A 21,887-nucleotide genomic window follows, 5' to 3' on the forward strand; every position below is an offset into this window, starting at 1 on the left:
CTTGTTGCCGAATTGCAACAAATATATAGCTACTAACCGATAGCTACTACTAAGTACCTAAACACTATCATGACACTCTAAAATGAAGTGTTACCCACTCTTCTGATATTAGTTTTCATACAGGCCCAGAATTCATTTGAAAATGTAAGATCAGCAAAAGCTTGCAGATTTTTGTGATGATAAACGAGACAGACGTGTGAGAGGAAACCAACTGATCTTGAGGGAGGATTCAGCAGATAAATATCTCACTTCGGTCCTGAGTGTTTTCAGACATTTCAAGCTTTTTAGTGAAATAATGAAAACGTTTCTGAACTTAGTGTTCTTCTGTTTGTGTTTGTATGCCTGGAGGCCGTGTGAGTTTGATATGCGCTTTTTATTCTTTCAGTTGTTCCTGTTCTGGTACCATTGATTTTGCTCAGTTTACTTGAATAAAATAAGTTAAAACAAATGAAAAATCTTTTACAAATCATTTACGTTGCGCTGATTGAAACTGGGCAGTGTATTTCTAGTTCCCAGCATACTTCAGTAGAATCAATGTTGAAATTAAATGCTATTTAATGTGTTTTAGTAAAGGGAAAGACCTTTCAAAGTTTGATGTTCAGTTATAGAGTTGATCAGTTGACCTTGTTGTTAGGCTGTGAATGTGCCAGGGTTGAGAACATTTGAACTTAATCGTTATGTGTACTGCAGATGTATTGTTTAGCATGTCATCAAGTGTTGATATGTCTGATATTTTCCCATAAGATAAAAAACCCCAAATAAACCAGTTGAGTATGTGACTTGTGACAGTCTACATGGTCAGCATTTCTACGCTTTATAACAAACAATGACAACCTAATCACCTAACAAATGTTATTTTATATTAAATACACTTTTAAATGTTCAAAATAACTTTAAATATTAAAGGATTAAACTCTACCAGGCCTTTCCATCTTCATAAAATGCAGAAAACTCAACAAAATTCTGTACAATGACACCAGTCTGTACAGCAACAAAATATTTTCATACAATATGTTTTCTCTTTGTGCATCTCCAGATTATTAATTTCATATTTAAATCATTAAAAGTATATCAGTGGAGTTTCATTAAATCAGCATCAAATGATGTTAAAGATTTAATCTTTTCTCCAGGTTATAACTACGAGAATGTCAATAATGTTAACAGCTTGTTGAGGAAAATAGGAACTTCAGCCACTCTGAACTCTGCTCTTACTGAAATAAAGGATGGTGAAGAGATTCGTTGGATGTTTGGGATTGAAAACACTTTAATTGCTGAAATCAATGTCACAGCTGACATCATGACTGTATATGATGATGTTCTTGACGGGAGATTCAGAGACAGACTGAAGATGGACAAACAAACTGGATCTCTGACCATCATGAACACCACAATTCATCACAGCGAAACTATAAACTGCAGGGTAACCGTGTGAACAAGACTTTTAGTTTTGTTGTCTCACGTAAGTTAAATATTTTTTAATTGTTTTATATTTTAATATTAAGACCAAAATCCTGAACGTTCACAAAAGCTGAAACCATGTGTGATGACTCAGTAAATCTACAAATCTGGAGAAACAGTGACAGAAACAGATTCAACTGCTCATGACTGAATCCTTTACGAATGAACAGAGACTAAACAAAACTAAAATTAATAATATCAGTCTGAATTTTACAATAATTTATAAAAGACCATTGGTTTCTGTTGTTTGGTCAACGGCTGGTCAATTACAGTTATGAATCCAAACACCACTTCTGTTATTTTATGATATCATTCATTTCAAAATTAAAGTTTGAACTACGTACTTTGGTAAATAGCATCAGTCTGTTATCTGTTTCTCTTCGTATGTGTGTGTGTTTGTTAATACAGATGAAATATCAGTGATGGAGGGAGATTCAGTCACTCTCAACTCTGGTCTTACTAAGGTAACGGATAATGATGTGATTCAGTGGAAGTCATATGACACCACTTTAATCGCTGAAATCAATAAACAGACCGACATCATGACTATATATGATGATGTTCTTGACGGGAGATTCAGAGACAGACTGAAGCTGGACAATCAAACTGATCTCTGACCATCATGAACATCACAATGAAACATGATGGACTTTACAATCTTTGGATCAACCATATAACTGTGTTCTTCACTCTCAATGTCTATGGTCAGTTAAATATTCATCCCACCTGTTTTAATTTTTCATCACAAAATGCAATGTTAATCAACCATTTTGCTTTTTGTGACACAGTCCTATTGTTTTATTTTTTTGAAAATTACTTTTTCAAACTATTTAAGAAGAATTAAAGAATTTTAAGAGTCGGAATTTATAAACAGACTGTTTGTTCATTGTGTTTGATTAAACAGAAAAATATCAGTGATGGAGGGAGATTCAGCTATTCTCAAATCTTGGCAAACTGAAATTTATAATAATAAACGTATTCTGTGGAGGTTTGGAAATAAAAACACTTTAATCGCTGAAATCAGTAAACCGACTGACATCATGACTGTATATGATGATGTTCTTGACGGAGATTCAGAGACAGACTGAAGATGGACGATCAAACTGGATCTCTGACCATCATGAACACCACAATAAAACATACTGGAACTTATGAACAAGAGATCGAGTATATAAAAATGTTCTTCTCTCTCTCACTGTCTATGGTGAGTTAAATATTTATCCCACCTGTTTTATTTTTTTATCACCAGATGCAATATTAAAACATAATTTTGCTTTTCGAGACTGTACTGTTTTTATTATAGAATTATTCATTTGAAATTGCCTTAACTATTTCCAAGAATGTCTGAATTTGTAACAGACTCTCTCTGTTCGGTGTGTCTTTGGTGACACAGAAATAAAATCAGTGATGGAGGGAGATTCAGTCACTCTCAATTCTGGTCGTACAGAAATAAAGGATGATGATGAGATTCAGTGGAGGTTTGGGAATGAAAATACTATAATCGCTGAAATCAACAAACAGACCGACAGCATGACTGTATTTGATGATGTTCTTGACGGAGATTCAGAGACAGACTGAAGATGAACGATCAAACTGGATCTCTGACCATCACAGACACCACAACTCAACACGCTGGAGATTATAAACTGCAGATATTTAAACTAGAACAGTCATTAAAAGATTTCAGAGTTTCTGTTTATGGTGAGTATCATACTCCAGTCTTGTCACATTATCCTTCAGAAACATTTCTGAAATGCTGATTTGTCGCACAAGAAATATATATTTTAATTGTTATTAATGGTAAAAACGGTTGAGAACATTTTTCTGAATTCTTTGATTAATAGAAATATCCAAAGATCAGCATTTATCTGGAATAAAGGCTTTGTAATTTTATACACTATAAAATTAAAAAGTTTACAGTCAGTATAGAAATTATAGATAAATTACAGCGAAGATATCAAGGTGAAAGGAAGAAAGCTACGGTGTGTCATCTGGAAGGAGGAAAGTAGATAAGGAGACTTGGTGATGGAATTAAGAAGTTCAGGTAGTATCCAGAGGAAGAGGTTAGCCAAGAAGAAGTGGGACATGGACAGGACTGAGTAGAATAGATAGGATTACAAAGAGTTACAGCGCAAAGTAAAGAGGGAGGTGTCTAAGATCAAGCAGAAGACATACAATGAGTTGTACACTAGGTTAGACACTAGGGAAAGACAGACTAATCCATACAGGTTTTCTACGCAAAGGGATCAAGATGGGAAGGATGTGAAGAAAGATAGGGATAGTGAGGAGAGTGTACAGAGGAGCTGGAAGAAGTAGTTTAAAGAGCTGATTAATGAAGAAAAAGGGAGAAAAGGAGTAGAAGGAGTGAACTTTGTGGAACAGAAAATGGATTAGAAAGAATGAGTCAAGAAGACTTTGAAGAGGATGAAAAGTTGAAAGGCAGTAGATCCTGATGACATTCTGGTGGAGGTCTGGAAGTGTCTGAATTTTGAACTAGTTTGTTCAACAGGGTTATAGACAGTGAAAAGATGCCTGAGGAATGGAGAAGAAGTGTATTAGTGCCGATCTTAAAGAATACGAGCAGAGTTGCAGCAACTATAGGGGATAAAGTTGATGAGCCATACAGTGAAGCTATGGAAAAGAGTAGTGGAGGCTAGATTAAGGAAGGTAGTGAAAATTTGTGAGCAGCAGTATGGCTTCGTGCCCAGAAAGAACACAACTGATGCAATTCTGAGAATTTTGATGAAGAAGTATAGGGATGGTGAGAGAGAGCTGCACTGTGTGTTTGGACAAAACGTGTGACAGGGTGCCAAGACAAGAGCTGTGGTACTGTTCGAGGAAGTCAGAGTAGCAGAAGTATGTCAGAGTGATTCAGGACATGTATGAGACGAGCAGGACAGTGGGAGGTTTGCTGTAGGTCAGACAAAAGGGATCGGCTCTGAGCCCCTTCCTGTTTGCTTTGGTGATGGACTGGTGAAGAAGGTACGGGGTTTAAGTACTTAGGGTCAACAGTCCAGAGTAATGGAGACTGTGGGATAGAGGTACAGAAGCAAGTTGAGGCAGGTGGAGTAAGGTTTCTGGAGTTCTGTGTTATAGGAAAACATCAGCAAGAATTAAAGGAAAGTGCTAAGACTGGACATATGCTGTATGGTTTAGAGACAGTGTCGCTGAGGAAGAGACAGGAGTCAGAGCTGGAGGTAGCAGAGCCGAAGATTGTTGAGGTTTTCCTTTGGGAGTGACAAAGTTGGACAGGATTAGGAAGGAGTACATCAGAGTGATATGTTGGACGTTTCATGGAGCTGCCAGGCAGGAGGCAAAGAGGAGGTATATGGATGTAGTAAATGAGGATATGAAGCTAGTGGGTGCTATCTTGAGGATCAACCATATGGCAAATGTAAACAAAGTAGTGTTATTAATAGTTACCCATCCTCACTAAAATTTCCCCTAAAATGTTGAGAAGGGGCATTTTGGTCCAATTAAGTGGAATTTTTGTCCCAAGTGCCCTTGGCTAGCCTTACACACATCTAAATGCTACTTACGCTTAGCGCAAAAAGCCACTGTCCTCTTAAAAAAACAAGTGCAGAGGACGAATTTACATGGTATTAAATTATATGATATATACCGTCCCCTGTGTAATCTGTGTCCCGGTTTATCCTGTTTTTTAAATATTCTTGATATTAGTGTTTACTGTCTGAGCTAATCTCAGATTGATGTATTTTTTTCCTCAGTTTCTGAACACTGCTGTGGTTCTACTGAAGCTGTGATCCGATTGGCCCTCTCTGCACTGGTGGGCGTGGCTACCGTCCTTCTTCTAGTTTATGACATAAGATCCAGAAGAGATAAACAACATCAAACACATATTCACACAACAGGTACGTGACCGATGATCGCATTTCTCAATTGTTTTTGCATTATAAATTGTGACATTTAATTTATATGTTTGTCTTTTTCAGAAAGTATTGAAATCTAAAGCAGAACGCTTCGTTCTTTATTGGCTCTTCATGTGTGTTTTTGTTCTTGTAGTGTTTCTGTCATAATGACTGAGTTTGTACTCTTTCTTTCAACATCAAGCTGCATCAGGTGTATTTGATTAGGTTGAAGCTAAACTGTATGGGATTTGTCCCCAGGAACAGGGTTGAAGACCTCTGTTCATTTGTGTAATAATTCTATTATTACAGTTGTATTAATAACTGGTTTTATCAGAGAAAAATGTGAAAATGCAACAGGAAAAAACCTGTTAAATGATTAATGGTAAATGTAAAATTTAATGGTAATGTAAAATTTAAAAGGGGAAAACTTAAACTGAAGTTCCCAGGATTCCCTGCATTGCAAGTTTTTTCTTTAAAATCTATGTTTCGTCTATGTTTTTCTTATCAGTTATGTTTATTAAGGTTGTATGTTACATCTAATGTTTTTAAATGAATATTTATTGCATATTTCAGTTGCTCACCGTGATGGTGTTTAGTGTTTGCGTGAATGACATGAGCTTCTATATACGTTCATGTTTAAAAGCTGCTTGTGATGGGTTTTGGTTCATCGTGTGACTTTCTCATCAAAAATGGTACAAAACAGATTTCAATCCTTCAATAGGTCGGTATATTAACATTACATTAGTTAATGAAATTACGGTATTTAACTGTAAATTTAAATTTTATCGTATTTTGTTACCGTAATTTTTTTTATTGTGGAATTACGATAGCACACAACATCTCACATATAGCTGCTTGATCGGGTCACTTTTTGCATAATTTATATGCAAATATGATGAATATGATCTTTTTGAATGAGACGTGAGGGCGTTAAAAGAGCGGGATCGTTTTCAACATTTGCAACACGACTTGTTTGTAATGCTTTTATACTGCTTATGGTCAGTTTTTGCAATAAATACCTGTGACTTCACGCATATTTACCAGTGTGTGTGTGTGTTATATTGTTCAGGGTGGGTAGGTTTAGCGCAGGGGTGTGGTATAAATATCAAATATATAATTTTTTTCTTTTTCAGTTAATGTTATTGTTTCATGGTTTCAACATCGTGGTCTGATCTGTTAAACAGCTTCTGCTGGACGTTTGTGTGTGAACTGTTTCTTGTTTTCTCTTCTGCTAATACATGTAAATATAAATAACATCAGCAAATACTGATATCTATTTTAATGTTTTACTCTTCTGATATTAGCTTTCATACAGGCCCAGAATACATTTGAAAATGTCTGATCGGCAAAAGCGTGCAGATTTTAAGTGATGATAAAGAGACAGACGTGTGAGAGATAAAGTGTAAAGTGTAAAGCTTTAATATGTGACAAACATCAGGAATTATATCATTTGAAAATGTTTTGAATAAAAGTTGGAGATGAAAACTTTTATATATACTTTATATACGCTCTTTGGACCACTACAATAAAGTTTTTGTGTTGTATATTAAATATTTTTTATATATATATATATATATAGAATATATATATATCTCCAGAATATTATCTTAACGTTTAAATCATTAAACGTATTTTTTAACGTGATTTAAAGATTACATTTTCGATAAACTCCGTTCTGCAGGTTTGAAGTTAGATAAAGTTACGGAAAACGAGTATGTAACAAAGTCGATCAGAAGCCAGAGATCTCATTATGAACTTTTTGACGAAGAAAGCGTCTGTCGTAATTTAGAGATGTTTTCGAGATGGAAATATGTGGTTTTACGTAACGCATACAAAATGTGGCTTTCTGAAGAAGGGTCGCTTTCAAACATCTCTGCATCTCACACAACACGCGTTCTCACACAGTGAAAAATACATCGCAAAGAGGAAACCGAACTGGTTATTTCTGATGTTAAACAAGGTCTCGGGACTCTCAGCTTTTAAATTCATTTTTAAAGAAAACAGATCTGCATAAACAGACGCCGATCGGGCTGAAGTTCACAGGATTTTGTCCACAGAGTGATGAGATCACACATTTTAACATATTATTTTAATATTTAACGTTCGGTGTTTTAACTTAAGCGTCATACTAGTCCCATTTTAACATGGATTTCTAAGTATTTTTCGGGCAAGATGGCGGATAGAAACAGCAGTGCATAATATTTGCGTTCTGATCCATCAATCGAGCTCTTTTGCGAACGCCAATGCCCCAATGTCCCATGCCCCTCTTCACTTGCTGTCTACATACCTTCCTATTATGAGGCTAAATAAATTAATTAATAAAACATGCTGCTGTGGAAAACACCACTTATTTGCACATTTTAAAAATACTACTTTTATTGTGTCATGAAATGTCATTTTTTTGGTGCACAAGATCAGAGCCTTTCCATCTTTTATTAGCTATATTTCTTCTTCTTTTCAACAGGGAGAGCCTCCTCTATAAAGTATATGGATATTTTAACTATTTATTTCAGCTGTTATGGGTACTATTGGTGTTTTCAATGCAAAGCAGTCCGTTCACATGACTCTTTAAATCTCTGAGTTTGTCCGCGGATCAACAACATCATCTACTGGTTCAGTCTGAATCAGCCTGTTATCAGGAGAGATTAGTCCTGTCTGATTTCCCGCGCTCTTCGTTCTCGGTGTTCCAAAAAAAAAGGTCTTTATTTTACATGTATTGATTTTATATTGCGAACACAGAATATGCCTTTTTGGACACATGTCAAGGCTGCCAACTTTGAGTTTATTGGTATGGAAAGTGTTTTATACCCATTTTAAATGAAAAAAAGATTTCCTTATTTTGAGGAAAGACTGACGATATTGAAACGCAAAGGCAAATGTGAAAACTGCAGAAATGTGTGTCAATTTCATAACTTTGATAGGTCTGTTGTATTTTACTTTCGTTGTAGTAAGTTTGTCTTGATCGAATGTCACGTGACTTTTCCCGGTTTTTTTTTAGCCTCCTGATAGTTTTAGCGCGAAACGAATGGAGAGATATGATCTAGTTTAAATTTAGCGTTTTCTTTCAAAGCTATAGTCCTATTTTATTAGGCTTTGAAGAATATTTCGCTCAGTGCGCCCTCTTGTGGTCTCAGTAGAGAAGCCAGACGCTTTTGATAAGCTAACTGAAAAGCTCTTCTTAGTTTAACATTAGAAAACTGAAAATAAAAGCCTATTTTTATTCACACCTAGTGGCCAAAATGCCCAAAGGGACTCAAAATATAATTATTAATAATATTAGTCGTATTATGGCCTTGAAACAAATTGTAACAAAAGACCTTCGTGAGGAAAACCATTTCTGATTGATCTTTACAGAGATTCAGTTATTAATCCAAATATTTGTGTTCTTTAGGATATTTTTAAATGTATTTCAAATGTAAACTTCAAACTACTTTAGTTGATCTTATTGGTAGATTTCAATCTCCTAAACCGCCTTTTCACCGCTTTTTATTAATGCGGTTATTCTCGGAATTCTGTGAAACTTTATGGCGGCAAAATCACCTTACATGGCGGTTTTGACTAATTTTAGTAAAATAATTTAGGTAATAGCAGTAGTAGCACTAAAAGTGTTATAGGTAGCTTAATTTTCTTTTTGTTGCACATGTAGGATGTTTAATTAAGCGCCTTATCACAGTGGACGGTTTATCCGTTTTTTTAAATTGGTTTAACAGCTACAGGTAAAATATTATAATTAGCCTTGTCTTAGCCCATGACACGGCTTATCTACTCAAAACTCTGCTCGGTGGGCGTGGCTGTCATTCTGCGTTATGACATCAGATCCAGAACACGCACAATAAGAAAGATAATGCCATTTCGCTTATAGTTTTTATTTTTATCTATTTATCATATAGGCTATTAATCTGTATTTATTTGCCAAGGCGTTATAAAGTGATCTGCGGCTAAAGTATTAAGTTTATAATATGTCGATCTTTATTACACTGACATATTAGAATTGGCATGACAGGATTATCGAATTTAAAAACCTAATAATATTTCGTTTATTTTCATTTTTACTGCAGATTTTTCCCTTACTTGGTGACTTTGCATCTGTCTATCCTTTCCTACCCTGAGGTTCGAGTCTGTCTTTTTTATCATTATTATGCAGTGCTTGAGCTATTATGTAGTGAATTATAGTTTTACACTATTAAAACATCATCGTAAGATCATCTTTCATCTGTTACTTTTATATTAACAATTAAATTGTTAATCAGGACGACCATCTAAAATAACATGTTTGCAATTATTCAGTTTGCTTACATAAAAAATATAGCCATGCACGCCGATCAGTTTACGATCACAAGAAGAATCTCACTATACTTGTTTTATTTCTACACACTTCCTTGGCGTTCACGTCACTGACTTCCCCGAGGCCCCGCCCTCGGCTCTGACTCCTCACTCGTGGTCTCCTCTGATTGGCTGCGCGTCGGGCCAATGGTTCTCAGCCATCTGTGCAGGAACACAACCGAGCCATATTTCACTGATCTTTAGCCCGAGCGCCATTCATTTATCACACCAGGATCTTCTTCTACTTCCGGGTCGTTGGACGGTGCAGAGATGCGGGTCGCTGCTGCAGTGTGCTTTCTCTCGCCCTGGCGTTTGCCGCGTATGCAGACGTGTATTTCAAAGAGCAATTTCAGGACGGAGGTAAATGTCGCTTCTTCGGTCGTGCATGACATCAGTTACGTTGTCGCCGCTTTATTGAGATGAGAGTGAATTGTAGCTTCTTTTTATTTGGGAAATGCTTTTCATCGACTTTTTGTGAGGTGTCGAGCAACTTTACTTTCGTGCATTTCTGCGAGAAAGCCTGTTTGTGTCGTTCCGCCAGTGTCGCTTTCACTTACTGTATTTGCACGCTAGACTGTGTTTTAACACTTAACGGGTCGTGCTGAAAATCCACGGTTTGTGAAATTTTGATTAAATGCTCAAGGTTGCTTATGAATTATGACAAACGAGAAATATCTGTTGTATTAAAGTGTGAGGTTTTGGTTTCAGTTCACTATTATTAGACTATTAAAGTGTTGTTGTGCAAACAAATATATTTCCATATCTTTATTTAATGTTATAACCTAACATTATTGCTGGATGACAGCGAAAAACTTTTTCAAATAAGCTGCAAAAGTAGCATTGATCTTATATCTTCGCTTCGTCTCTCCAGATGGTTGGAAAAGTCGATGGGTGGAATCAAACACAAATCCGACTACGGCCAGTGGAAACTGACCTCAGGGAAATTCTACGGCGATGCTGAGCTCGATAAAAGGTCAGAGGTCACGGCTTCTTTTCGCCAGCGCTCAATTGCTCATGCAAATGTATTCATCTTAAAAGAAAATGCAAATGAGAAGTCTGTGTGAGACGGCTTAAAATAATGCTGTGTTTTTTTCCATTTAAAGGTCTGCAGACGAGTCAGGACGCCCGGTTTTACGCTCTATCAGTCGCTTTGGACTCGTTCAGTAATGAGGGTAAACCGCTTGTCGTCCAGTTCACTGTGAAACATGAGCAGAAGATCGACTGCGGTGGTGGGTACGTGAAGATTTTCCCCGCCGACCTGGACCAGAATGATATGCACGGCGAATCGCAGTACTACGTCATGTTCGGTAAGTCGTGATCGGTGGAATAAAATGTCGCTTTCTTCAAGAGAGCCAGCAAAACGTCAACAGCGTTGACATCCAAACTCTTAGCGTTTACTTTCACTTTCACTGTTCTTATCATTTTCACTTTGATCTTCCTCTAGGACCCGACATCTGTGGCTACAGCACCAAGAAAGTTCACGTCATTTTCAACTACAAGGGCCAGAACCACTTAATCAAGAAGGACATCAAATGCAAAGTACGTGTTATTACTGTAATTGAAATACCTCAAGATTTAATCGCAGCTGATAACATTTAATTCTTCCGCTCGCACCCATCAGGACGATGAACTCACACGCACCTGTATCGCTGATCCTGCGGCCAGACCAGACGTCTGAAGTCAAAATCGACAACGAGAAGGTAGAATCGGGTTCTCTGGAGGAAGACTGGGATTTCCTTCCATCAAAAAGATCAAGGATCCCGAGGCCAAGAAGCCAGAGGATTGGGACGACCGGCGAAAATCGACGATCCGAAGACACAAAACCTGAGGTGCATTATCAGCTGACAAAGCTGTAGTGTCAAAGTATTTTTACAAGCTGTTTTTAGACTTTAATCCAATGTTTTTAACTTTTTTTTTATATTTAGGATTGGGACAAACCTTCGAGAACATTCCCGACCCTGATGCCAAGAAACCAGGCGATTGGGATGAAGACATGGATGGAGAATGGGAACCACGCCATGATCCAGAACCCAGAGTACAAGGTACACAACGACAGTCCCCACATGACGAGCTTGATATTTCAAAATCTACCGAACATGAAGCTATAAGGGGCTTTGAAGTGGTCGGATTGGTCTGGTTTGAAGGTTTTAGACTTAAGACCACTTAAGAGTAGTCTGTTCTGCAGGGTGGGCTTCAAGAAGAAGGTTTTGGTTTGGGTTAATGTTGTCATCCCATTGTAGGATATGTTCTTATGTAGAAGATCCTGATATTTCAAGATCTACCAAACCTAAAGCTCTTCAAAGTGGTCAGATTGGTCTAGTTTGGCGGTTTTAGACTTTAGACCACTTTAGATTAGTCTTTTCTGCAGATTAAGCTGCCAGAAGGGGCTTACAGGTTTAAAACCAAGTAGGTTTGGAGTTTTCTAGGAATTTTTGAGAGTGATTACCGTTAAAATGTCATAATCGGAGATGTTTTCACATAGAAGATCCGAATATTGTATGATCAACCAAACATAAGCGGTCAATTTGATCGTTTAAGCACTTGGGAGACTAGTAAAAAGCACTTTAGGTTGACTTAGACTTTCAAGAAGTCTCTTATACGATTTATTCACAATATTGTGTGTCTTTTATAGCGTTCAGGTTGTTTCACATTTCTACTGTGTTTTCAAGACCTAATTGATCTTCTCAATCAGAGTGATACTGCATTTATGCAGGAACCAGTTTTACCAACCGGCTAACAAAGCTATGTTTATGTAGGGTGAGTGGAAACCAAAACAGATCGATAACCCCAACTACAAAGGCACCTGGATTCACCCAGAATCGACAACCCTGAATACACTCAGGCAGGCGACTCCATTTACAAATTTGAGAACATCGGCATTCTAGGACTGGATCTTTTGGCAGGTATGGTTTAGATTGGCATACCGTTAAACCAGCATTGTAATTAAAGGTCACTTGTAGGTTTTAAACCATTTTGGTTTGGTTATCTCTGGTAACATTGACCAGTCCATAATTTTCTTATTTTATTGCAACCATTTTGTGGTTAAATGCAAGATTACAAAATGATTTTATCCATTGCTTTGGTGATCTTATCACCTTTCTCACAGGTAAAAACTGGAGCGATCTTTGATAACTTCCTGATCACCGATGATGTTGAGGAGGCTGAAAAATTTGGTACAGAAACGTGGGGTGCAACAAAGGTAATTATGTCTTCTGACAACGTTACAATTTAAAAACTTGAAGTAATTTTCCATAAATACTGATGGCATGAATTTATTTTAATGTATCAGGGACCAGAAAAGAAAATGAAGGACCTGCAGGAAGAGGAAGAAGCGGAAGAAGCGTGAAGAGGAGGAAAAAGAGCAAGAAGGATGAGCGATAATGAGGGCGAGGACGGTGAAGATGAGGATGAGCCAGAAGAGGATGAGCACACAGAAGAACCTCCTGAGGAGGAAGAGGAGGATGAGGACGATACGCTCCCTAAAGACGAGTTGTGAAGAGTAGTTTCCTTCTGAATGAGCAGATCTGATGTGTTTCTGATGTCTTTTTCTTTATATATGTGGTGTGAATTTTTGGCCCTGCCCTTTTCTAGAAACATGTCGCATCTTGTAACTCCTGATTTCTTTTGGTTTTGCTGCTAGAAGCCCCCACCCACCCAACACATTTATAGTACGACCTGATAACTTTAGATTAATTAATGTTTGGGTTTCTGTTCTGTCTCGAGTTGCGCAAGGTGAAATTCTAATGTATCATTTGTTGGATTTGCACTTTTTTAAAATAAATGATTTATTTTTAAATGCTGGCTCGTATTTTGTGGAGTATTAAATTGTCTAATTTGTTTTTATAATATATTCTAGTTTTAAAGTTTTAGTGATTTTTTTTTTTTTGTGTTTGTCATTTAAAGTTCATTAGTTTTTTTTTTTGTGTGTGTGTTTTTTTTTTTCCAGTTATAAGCTATTTTAATACTATAAGATAAATCAAATTTGGTTTCAGAAGTTTTGTTTTAATTTGTTTAAAAAATGTCATGGTTTTTTGTATTGGTTAACTATAATATATTTAATTAAATGGTTAAATAAGTTTCAAATATATTAATAGTATATTTTTAATAGTTTATATTTAATTGTCATGTAAGAATTTTCAGGGCTCAATTTGGTTGCAGTGACAAGAAACAGGCCCCTTTTTAGCTAAAATATAATTAGGTCTTATCAGAAAATGTTACTTTTTCATGCCAATACCAAGTTATTTGAAGGAAGTAAATGATAGAACCAAAAAAGCCCATTGTTATGTCAATATGCATTATATCTTGATTCACAATCAACAATGTGGCCTCTAGTCAATTAAATAAAGCCTATTGTTGAAAACGCATGTTTGTCACTGACGGACTTTGAAGGAAGTTCTGAGGAAAGCTCTAGAAAACCTGTGCTGCTTCGGTGTTTTATCTCAAAATAATACCAGTCAGACGTTCATAAGACTCTTAGGGGTCACTATACGTCCGTAGGTCCACGTCTCCATGTGTCTTGTCCAATTCAGCAAGTAGATGGCGTCTTCCCGTAACACAGGCGCCTCATCCCTCCTGAAGATAGCTGAGTCACATCTCCACGCGCGCTCATCGAAGGCACTTCGTGTATTTCGTGAGGTCTCGCGCTCGAACAACAATGCTGACGATCACTCTGAAGACCCTCCAGCAGCAGACGTTCAAAGTGCAGATAGACGAGGAGCTGACGGTGAGTGTGCGCGTCTGCGCCCGCGTAAACATGCCAGCGAGCGGGCATGACGCGCTGAAACGCCGCGGCCTCCGGCGGCTCGTGCCGCGCGCGCGCGGCGCTCGCTGTCATTGTACAATATTACATTATAGCAGGTGACGTCACGGGCCGCACGTTCTAACAGCTGCTAATTTGAAAATAACGGTCGCTTTGTTCACTTTAACGGTCTGTTTACACTCTCGCCTTGTGGCAAGCCGTTTAAACACCTATTCGATCAAACTAACTAGTCTTGTTAATGTTACTTACTACTTATCTTAAACGCCAGCAAGGAGTCTAATAGTGATAAGTACATACTGTCTATTTCACTGATAACTAATCATGACTTATTCTAGAAGGCTAGTCACTCCAATAGTGAATAATGCTTACTCATTAGACACTAAGACATCACTATTCTACTGACTATTGCATTGAGTTAAAAATGCTAATTTTTACGCCACTAAACTCTTGTTAATTACAAACTCATGGTCTGTACTTCTTGTAGTTTTACTATTTATTAGAGGCAAATATGTATGTTACCTTTATTTCTATCAATACCTCGCCAGCCTCAGCTTACTAATCTGCATTTAGTAGATTGTAATATTTCTAAATCAAAAATGTATTACGTATGCTATCTGTGGCTAGCAGATTAAATTTTTCTAAGTCTAGTAATGAATGGGTACCGTATAGTTTGGCAAATGTTACTAGAACGGTTAAAAAGCTACTAAAAATGCTACTAATAACTTAGAATACGCGGTGGTGTGCGCTAGTTAGTTTTTATAAATGAATATTAAAACAGCTTGCCATCCTTCTTGTTTTCCTAGAATGACAATGCATTACTGGTATGGATTGTATTTACGTTATGATGGGTTTATGTTTAATAAGTCTAATAAATGTATCTTAAACATTTTAAATGGCTGGTTTTTCTTAATGGGTTCTTTTGCAAATGAGTATTAGAAAGTAATTTAGGGTGAAAATTCTTTTTATGCGTCTAGATAATGCAGTATCATTTTGACTGTGTTTGCATAAAGCAATAAGATCAAATGACTTCATAATTCAGCATATGCTCATATGAATTCGTTGCTTTGATTCCTGAGGATAGTTTCGTAATCATGCCGTTCTTGAGTCTCTTTTTTTCTTGAAGTGGTTTCTGATTAAATTCTGTTGTTGTATTTTGAAAATACAGGTAAAAGCTCTTAAAGAGAAGATAGAGGAAGAAAAGGGGCAAGATGCTTTTCCAGCTGTCGGTCAAAAACTAAATCTATGCAGGTCTGTTTTTTTTTTTTATTTGGTTATTTCTGCCATCACAAAGCTTATATAATTACTGCCAAATTTGTCTTCATCCTTCTCCAATCTTAATAAGATCCTCTTCGATATTTAAGTCGTTATTTTGTGTTTTTCTCTATAAAAGCGCAGGCAAAATTTTGAATGACGATATACCTCTAAAAGAATATAAGATAGATGAGAAGAACTTCGTCGTGGTGATGGTTACAAAGGTAAACCTGTTTTATTTCTCACAGTTCTTCATAAGCTCATTGCATTTTTTACATGTATATTCAAGTTTCATTTAAATCATAGCCTCAAAAACGTTTTGAAATTTTTACATTTTGGGATGTTGCATATAGCGAGATGTGGTTTCTTTGACAGATCCTTCATACAGAAATTTTCAAAATAATACTGAATTTGTGGCCTGGTATGCATACTTAAGTCATTTTGGTGGATCTGTATTGTGAGAGGATCATTTTTACAACGCAAATTTTGTAAAAAACATAAAAATTTTTACTGCGAATGTTTTGTAAAAATTGTACCCTTACTAAATAAATTTGGCATGATTACTTCCCAGAACATGGTCACGAGTTGCGTTCAAACGTCATACAAACGTCATACAAACGTAAGATAACGTGATCGCGATTCTTATTGCGTTTCATTTGCGGACAAGTTTATTTTGGAAGAAAAACCAATTTGCCATTTGCACGCGTCTTTCCACATTTCTCCCAAATTTTATTATAAGTTAATCGCAACGTTGGATAGAAGCTTTGTTAAAGTTCATTAGCTTGAGTTTCTATAGTTCTCTGTGCAGTTGTGTTTCTTTCTCCACAGTCCAAACCTGCAGCACCTTCACAAGCTCCTGCTCCCGCGCCGGCAGCTGCCGCTACCGTTAGCGCAACTGTCGACGAGACCCCTGAACACACGCCCTCAACTCCCGCTGCGCCTCCTGCTGCATCTACAGTGCCTGTATCGGCCCCCGCTCCGCTCCCATAGAACCGGCGGCATCAGCGGAGCCCGCACCACCCGTCACAGCGCCCCTGCTGCGTCGGAGCCCGCTGAGGACAAACCTGAGCCTGTTAGCGCGACTCCCGCTCCGATCTCAGAGGAGGAGAACCAGGAAGCCCAAGAGGAGCAGGCCATCGCCCAATCAGAGGCCAGGTACGACCACACCCGCAAAAAATACCAAACTCGTTCAAAGAATAACGATTTCTCAATTCGTCATCTGTTTGTTCAGCATTACAGATGATTTGGGTCTTTTAGAAGCAGCCGCCTCATACTACTGAAAATGCGTTTGGTTTTCGGTTTTTCTTCGAGAAAAGAACTCGACTTTAACGTCTGTCGCCTTTCGTCTCTTTAGTTACAGGTCAAGCGTATGAGAATTTGGTTGCGGAAATCATGTCAATGGGTTATGAGAGAGAGCAGGTGATCGCCGCTTTACGAGCGAGTTATAACAATCCGGACAGAGCCGTGGAGTACCTGCTTATGGTGAGAGATACAAGTGACTTACTATAGTAAAGCTGTTGCGCTTTGCGACTTCCTTTTGTGTTGCAGCGTGCTTAATATGTTGTTTAGGTTATTGCTCAACTTTTAAAATCGCTTTAAAATCGCTTAAGACAAGAAAAAACAAAAACCGGAAGACTGCAACCATTTTGATCATCAAACCAACTTTGTATAGCAATCTATTAAGCCACGTTTATTTCTTTATTTTAATGTTCTTTAGAATATCACCAATAAATTGTGCATGTAATTAATATTAATAAAGACAATGCGGTCAACCCTGCTCCGATTCACAAAGCCACTGAGCCGTTACTGTCCGTTCCTCAGGGTATTCCCACAGAATCGGAGCAGCCGCCGCTAGGAAGTAGTGCGGCCGCCGGTGTCCAACCCCACCCTCCAGCACCACAGAGACCTCAGCGCGCCGCCTCCGCAGCCGGTGAGTGGACATGTGTTCAGCACGTGTGAAATAGACGCCCGTTTGCCCTGCAGCTGGCGCCTGCGTTATTTGATAGCACAGCTGATGAAGAAGTCTTTATTTACGCTCGTGGGCATCGCTGGCGTTCATTAGGCAAGCGGAAGCATAAAGCTTAATATCTCGATAAAACCTGCCCCCCCCAAACTAGCGTTAACGGTGATGCGCATAATTATTTTAATACAATTATTTAACTTAACATACAAAAAAATTTAAATACAATTCTTTGCAAAATGTATATATTTATAATGTCGATTTTTGGCTAATTTTGTGAGGGTCCACAGACACTTTGAATTGGATGACTTGGTTTACTTTCAGAAGTAGTCAGAAAGGACAGTGTTGCATAATACAGCGCAGTAAGAAACAAAGAAAATGGAAAAATCTTTCACTTTTTCCAGACTCATACAGCTCTTTCTGTCGTGCGAACAGGTGCGGTCGGGGCGCGCGCAGGCCTCGGCGAACCTGGCTGGAGTTCCTGAGGAACCAGCCTCAGTTCCAGCAGATCGTCAGATCATCCAGCAGAACCGGCTCTGCTCGGCGCTCCTGCAGCAGCTCGGCCGAGACAACCCCAGCTCCTGCAGGTGGGTGGAGCGCCAAGCGCCGAGCCGCTGCGATTGGCGCTCAACGCTCAATCTGCGCTTGTTTTATTTTCTTTTCCCGTGCAGCAAATCACGCAGCATCAGGAAGCGATTCGTGCAGATGTTGAGCGAGCCGCGGAGGCGAGGCGAGCCGCTGAAGCTCCCAGCGCACCACATACCAACTACATCCAGGTCACGCCGCAGGGAGAAGGAGGCCATCGAGAGGTGCGCGAACAACTGCGAAAGTTTGACTTAAAGACGTAGTGTCTCAATGTGAAATTTAGTTTTACTGGATACCAACTGGTTACACGAATTACAAAAATAGACGTTTTTCAAAGTCAGCATGGAATGACATTTGCTATCAATTTTATTTGACTTAAAGGTAAAATAGAAACACTGCGTGTTTTAACATTGCGTTCTGTTTTCTAGTTAAAAGCTCTGGGGTTTCCAGAGGACTCGTCATCAAGCCTACTTCGCCTGCGAGAAGAGCGAAAACCTGCGCCGCAAACTTCCTGCTCCAGCAGAACTTTGACGATGAGTGAACGTTAATCGATTAGACGCAACAACACTCGGAGGACGGCGACGGAGAGAATGCAAGCGATAGGCCGCATGTTGCGCGCGCGCGTGTGTGTGTGTGAATGTGTGTGTTAAAGTGAATAGGACGGCGACTGGTCTTCCATGATGACTTTCATGGAGTTTAAACTGAAGCCATGATGTGACGTTATTATCAGCTTAATTTTTGTATTTTTTTTTCTAGATATAGCCGATTCTTTACGACAGTGGTGTCCGTTGTCTGTCTGGTTTCTGCTGCTATCTCTGCTGTGTGTCGAGTGAGGTTTTATTTATCACAGTTTAAACCCTGCCAAAAAAAAACAAAAACTCTCAAGGTCACCACTCATTTCTCGCAGTTGTTTTTTAGGATTAACAATGAGACATTTCAGTTAAAGTAGATGCCAAATTGAATTTGTCGCCAATGACAGACTCACGTCTTTTTAACACGTTGTACCATTTTTGTTGCGTTTTCACAACTGGAACATTTTTGGAAAAGTCAAATTAAACATGGTGTCTACTTATGCCATGTTATCTCATTTTCAGTGTTTAATTTTCTTTCGCTTTGAGCCTATATACTGTTTAAAATACAATGTTTATGCAGTGGACGTTACATTAAACCATTAATATTCAAAAATGAACAAAATGTTCTGCACTGCATGGGTATGTTAGTATCTTTAAACCCATGTTTAAAACAATAAGAACCGTCAATAACGCTCTCGATCATCAGTTATTGGTAAAAACAGCACTGATATGTGACAATCTAGTTGGCTAATTAACTATATCTGTTTTTGATATATGTTTAACAAAACTAAAAATCTGTCATCATTTATTCTGTTTCTTTAACACAAATTAGACATCTGAAGAACGTTGGTAAACAAAAATGTAATGGTAGCCATTATTTTCATAGTATGGAAAAAATATGATGAAAGTCAATGGCTACCCTCAACTATATATAAACAGGTGATGGTAGTCATTGATTTCCATAGTGTTCTGTTTCTTTTTTAGTGCTATGCAAGGCAATTGCTGTCATCGATTATTTGGTTATAGTTGACAATAGTATATTATAGTATCCATAGTAAAGTTATCGAGAAAAAATGACTTCCATTGTTTTCTCCCCAATACTATAGCTATCTAAATAAAACGCTATGATAATCAATGGCTACTGTCAACTGTATGGTTGCAGTTGGCGGTAGCCATTGATTTCCATAGTGTTTTCTTTTCCATATGAATGAAGGCAATAGTAACAGTATGAAAAAAATAAGGAAGCCAATAGCTGCTATCATCTTTCAGCTCTAACCAAAGACATGATGGTAGCCATTAGCATCCATAATCTTTTCCCCATACCATGGAGGGCAATGGCTACCGTCAGTTGTATCCAAACTGTTGACAGTTGACTTGATAAGCGTTTTATTTTCTATACTATGAAAGGCTGTGTTTGGTTACATAGAATAGTATGGGAAGTAAAAAGGAAGCCAATGGCTACCATTTTCTGTCAACTGTAAATCAAGCGGCTGACTAGCTATTGGCGTCCATAGTGTGGAAAAATAAATACTATGGAAATCAATGGCTAACTGTTGTTGATTACCAACGTTCTTCTCATTTTAATTGTTAATTTTAACTTTTTTGGTGAACTATCCCTTTATTAACTCTAAAGTTCACCCTAGAGCCAGTTCAGTATGCAGTAGAAACTGAATGAGCAGTGGTTTTGAATGGAGCCTTTGACATGCTGCAACCATTGTAGGTATTTTATGTGGTTAAGCAACTGAATGTGGTCGATCGTCTCAGCGGGTCTCGAAAACCTCCCACAAAAATATGCATTGTAATTTGAATATTTGTATATTCAGTGAAGGATAAAACTGTGTTGTCTTGGTCTCTGTTGCACACTTAAGACAGTGCCAAACATAATTAGAAACTGGAACTAGATGAAATTACAGAGCTAGCTGCAATGCTTGAAGTGGATGCAGAACGCATATATTTTTATATGAATGATGTGTCCTGCTCCTATAAGGCTAGTTTTGAGTTAAAAAATGCTGGAAGGGTATTTTATCAAGTATGTAAAAAAATGTATAGAGTGTTCTGAAAGGTACAAGCAAGACTAAGCGTCCTGTTTACACTAAGTGATGCAGTTTGGGTTTTCAGTTCTGCATTTTATATCATTTTTTCGTCTTGGGGATTTGATTTGTGGAGAACGTGAACATGGAGGAGTTTGGTCTTAAAATGCAACAGCACATGAGGGTTTGCCGAGTGATTTATGAATGTATTGTTTCAGTGGTGTGTAGAAATAAATTGCTTTTAAAAAGCTTAAATGAAGTCTCCAAATGGATATAGTTTCATTCATTGGTAATGCATCCGAGTTTCTTAATCCATAAGAAGTAGATTTTAGAAGTAGATTCCTCATGTTTCACTTTTATACCGATCGTTTATAAAGCCATCTATTGGTCTTAGGTTAGCTTGCTCCTCGTTAGTATAGTGGTAAGTATCCCCGCCTGTCACGCGGGAGACCGGGAGTCGATCCCCGACGGGGAGGTTAGAAATCTTTTAAAAATCCAGCCTAGCAAGAATAAGAGCAGGGAGAGCCTCAACAATAATGCAGATACCATAAAAGCTTAACAATTTTAATTAAACATTTTAGTAAGTCTGATTCAAAGAAAGAATTAGGAGGTCAAATCCTGACTGAAAGAGGTGGAGTTGGGGATGGGAGAAATTGCATTAGCAATGTAATATGAGTGATAATACTGAGATTTATATATTTATATATATATATATATATATATATATATATATATATATATATATATATATATAATGGATCTGTGATGTGACTTTAGCGTAACATACTTTACACATAGGTTAGAGATGTTCGATTGTCCAATATCTGCACCCTTGTCAGTTTTGTTGTGGTATTAAACTGGACAAAACAAAGAAATTAAGTTAGACTAGGATTTAGTTTGGAGGTTCAGGCTTCTATCATTATTGCTTATAGTGCTCCAGATGAATGGATAGTAGTTTTGTAAAAAATGAGCATTTGTCTCAGCTGATGCCTTTGTTTTTTTGGTAGTGTTGCTTGAACACCAGAGAAGGCTTGGACCATAATTGTACACATTAAAAAAGTTCGTTCAAGGGTTGCATAC

The 21,887-nt window shown here is 37.8% G+C and overlaps 2 pseudogenes; both read left to right on the forward strand.

The window, feature by feature from the left end:
* Positions 1 to 10,809: 10,809 nt before the first annotated feature.
* LOC122327473 lies at positions 10,810 to 13,260 on the forward strand (annotated as a pseudogene).
* Positions 13,261 to 14,110: 850 nt separating this feature from the next.
* On the forward strand, positions 14,111 to 19,292 carry LOC122327388 (annotated as a pseudogene).
* Positions 19,293 to 21,887: the final 2,595 nt, after the last annotated feature.

Source organism: Puntigrus tetrazona, chromosome 22 (genome assembly GCF_018831695.1).
Source record: "Puntigrus tetrazona isolate hp1 chromosome 22, ASM1883169v1, whole genome shotgun sequence".
Lineage (NCBI taxonomy): Eukaryota > Metazoa > Chordata > Actinopteri > Cypriniformes > Cyprinidae > Puntigrus > Puntigrus tetrazona.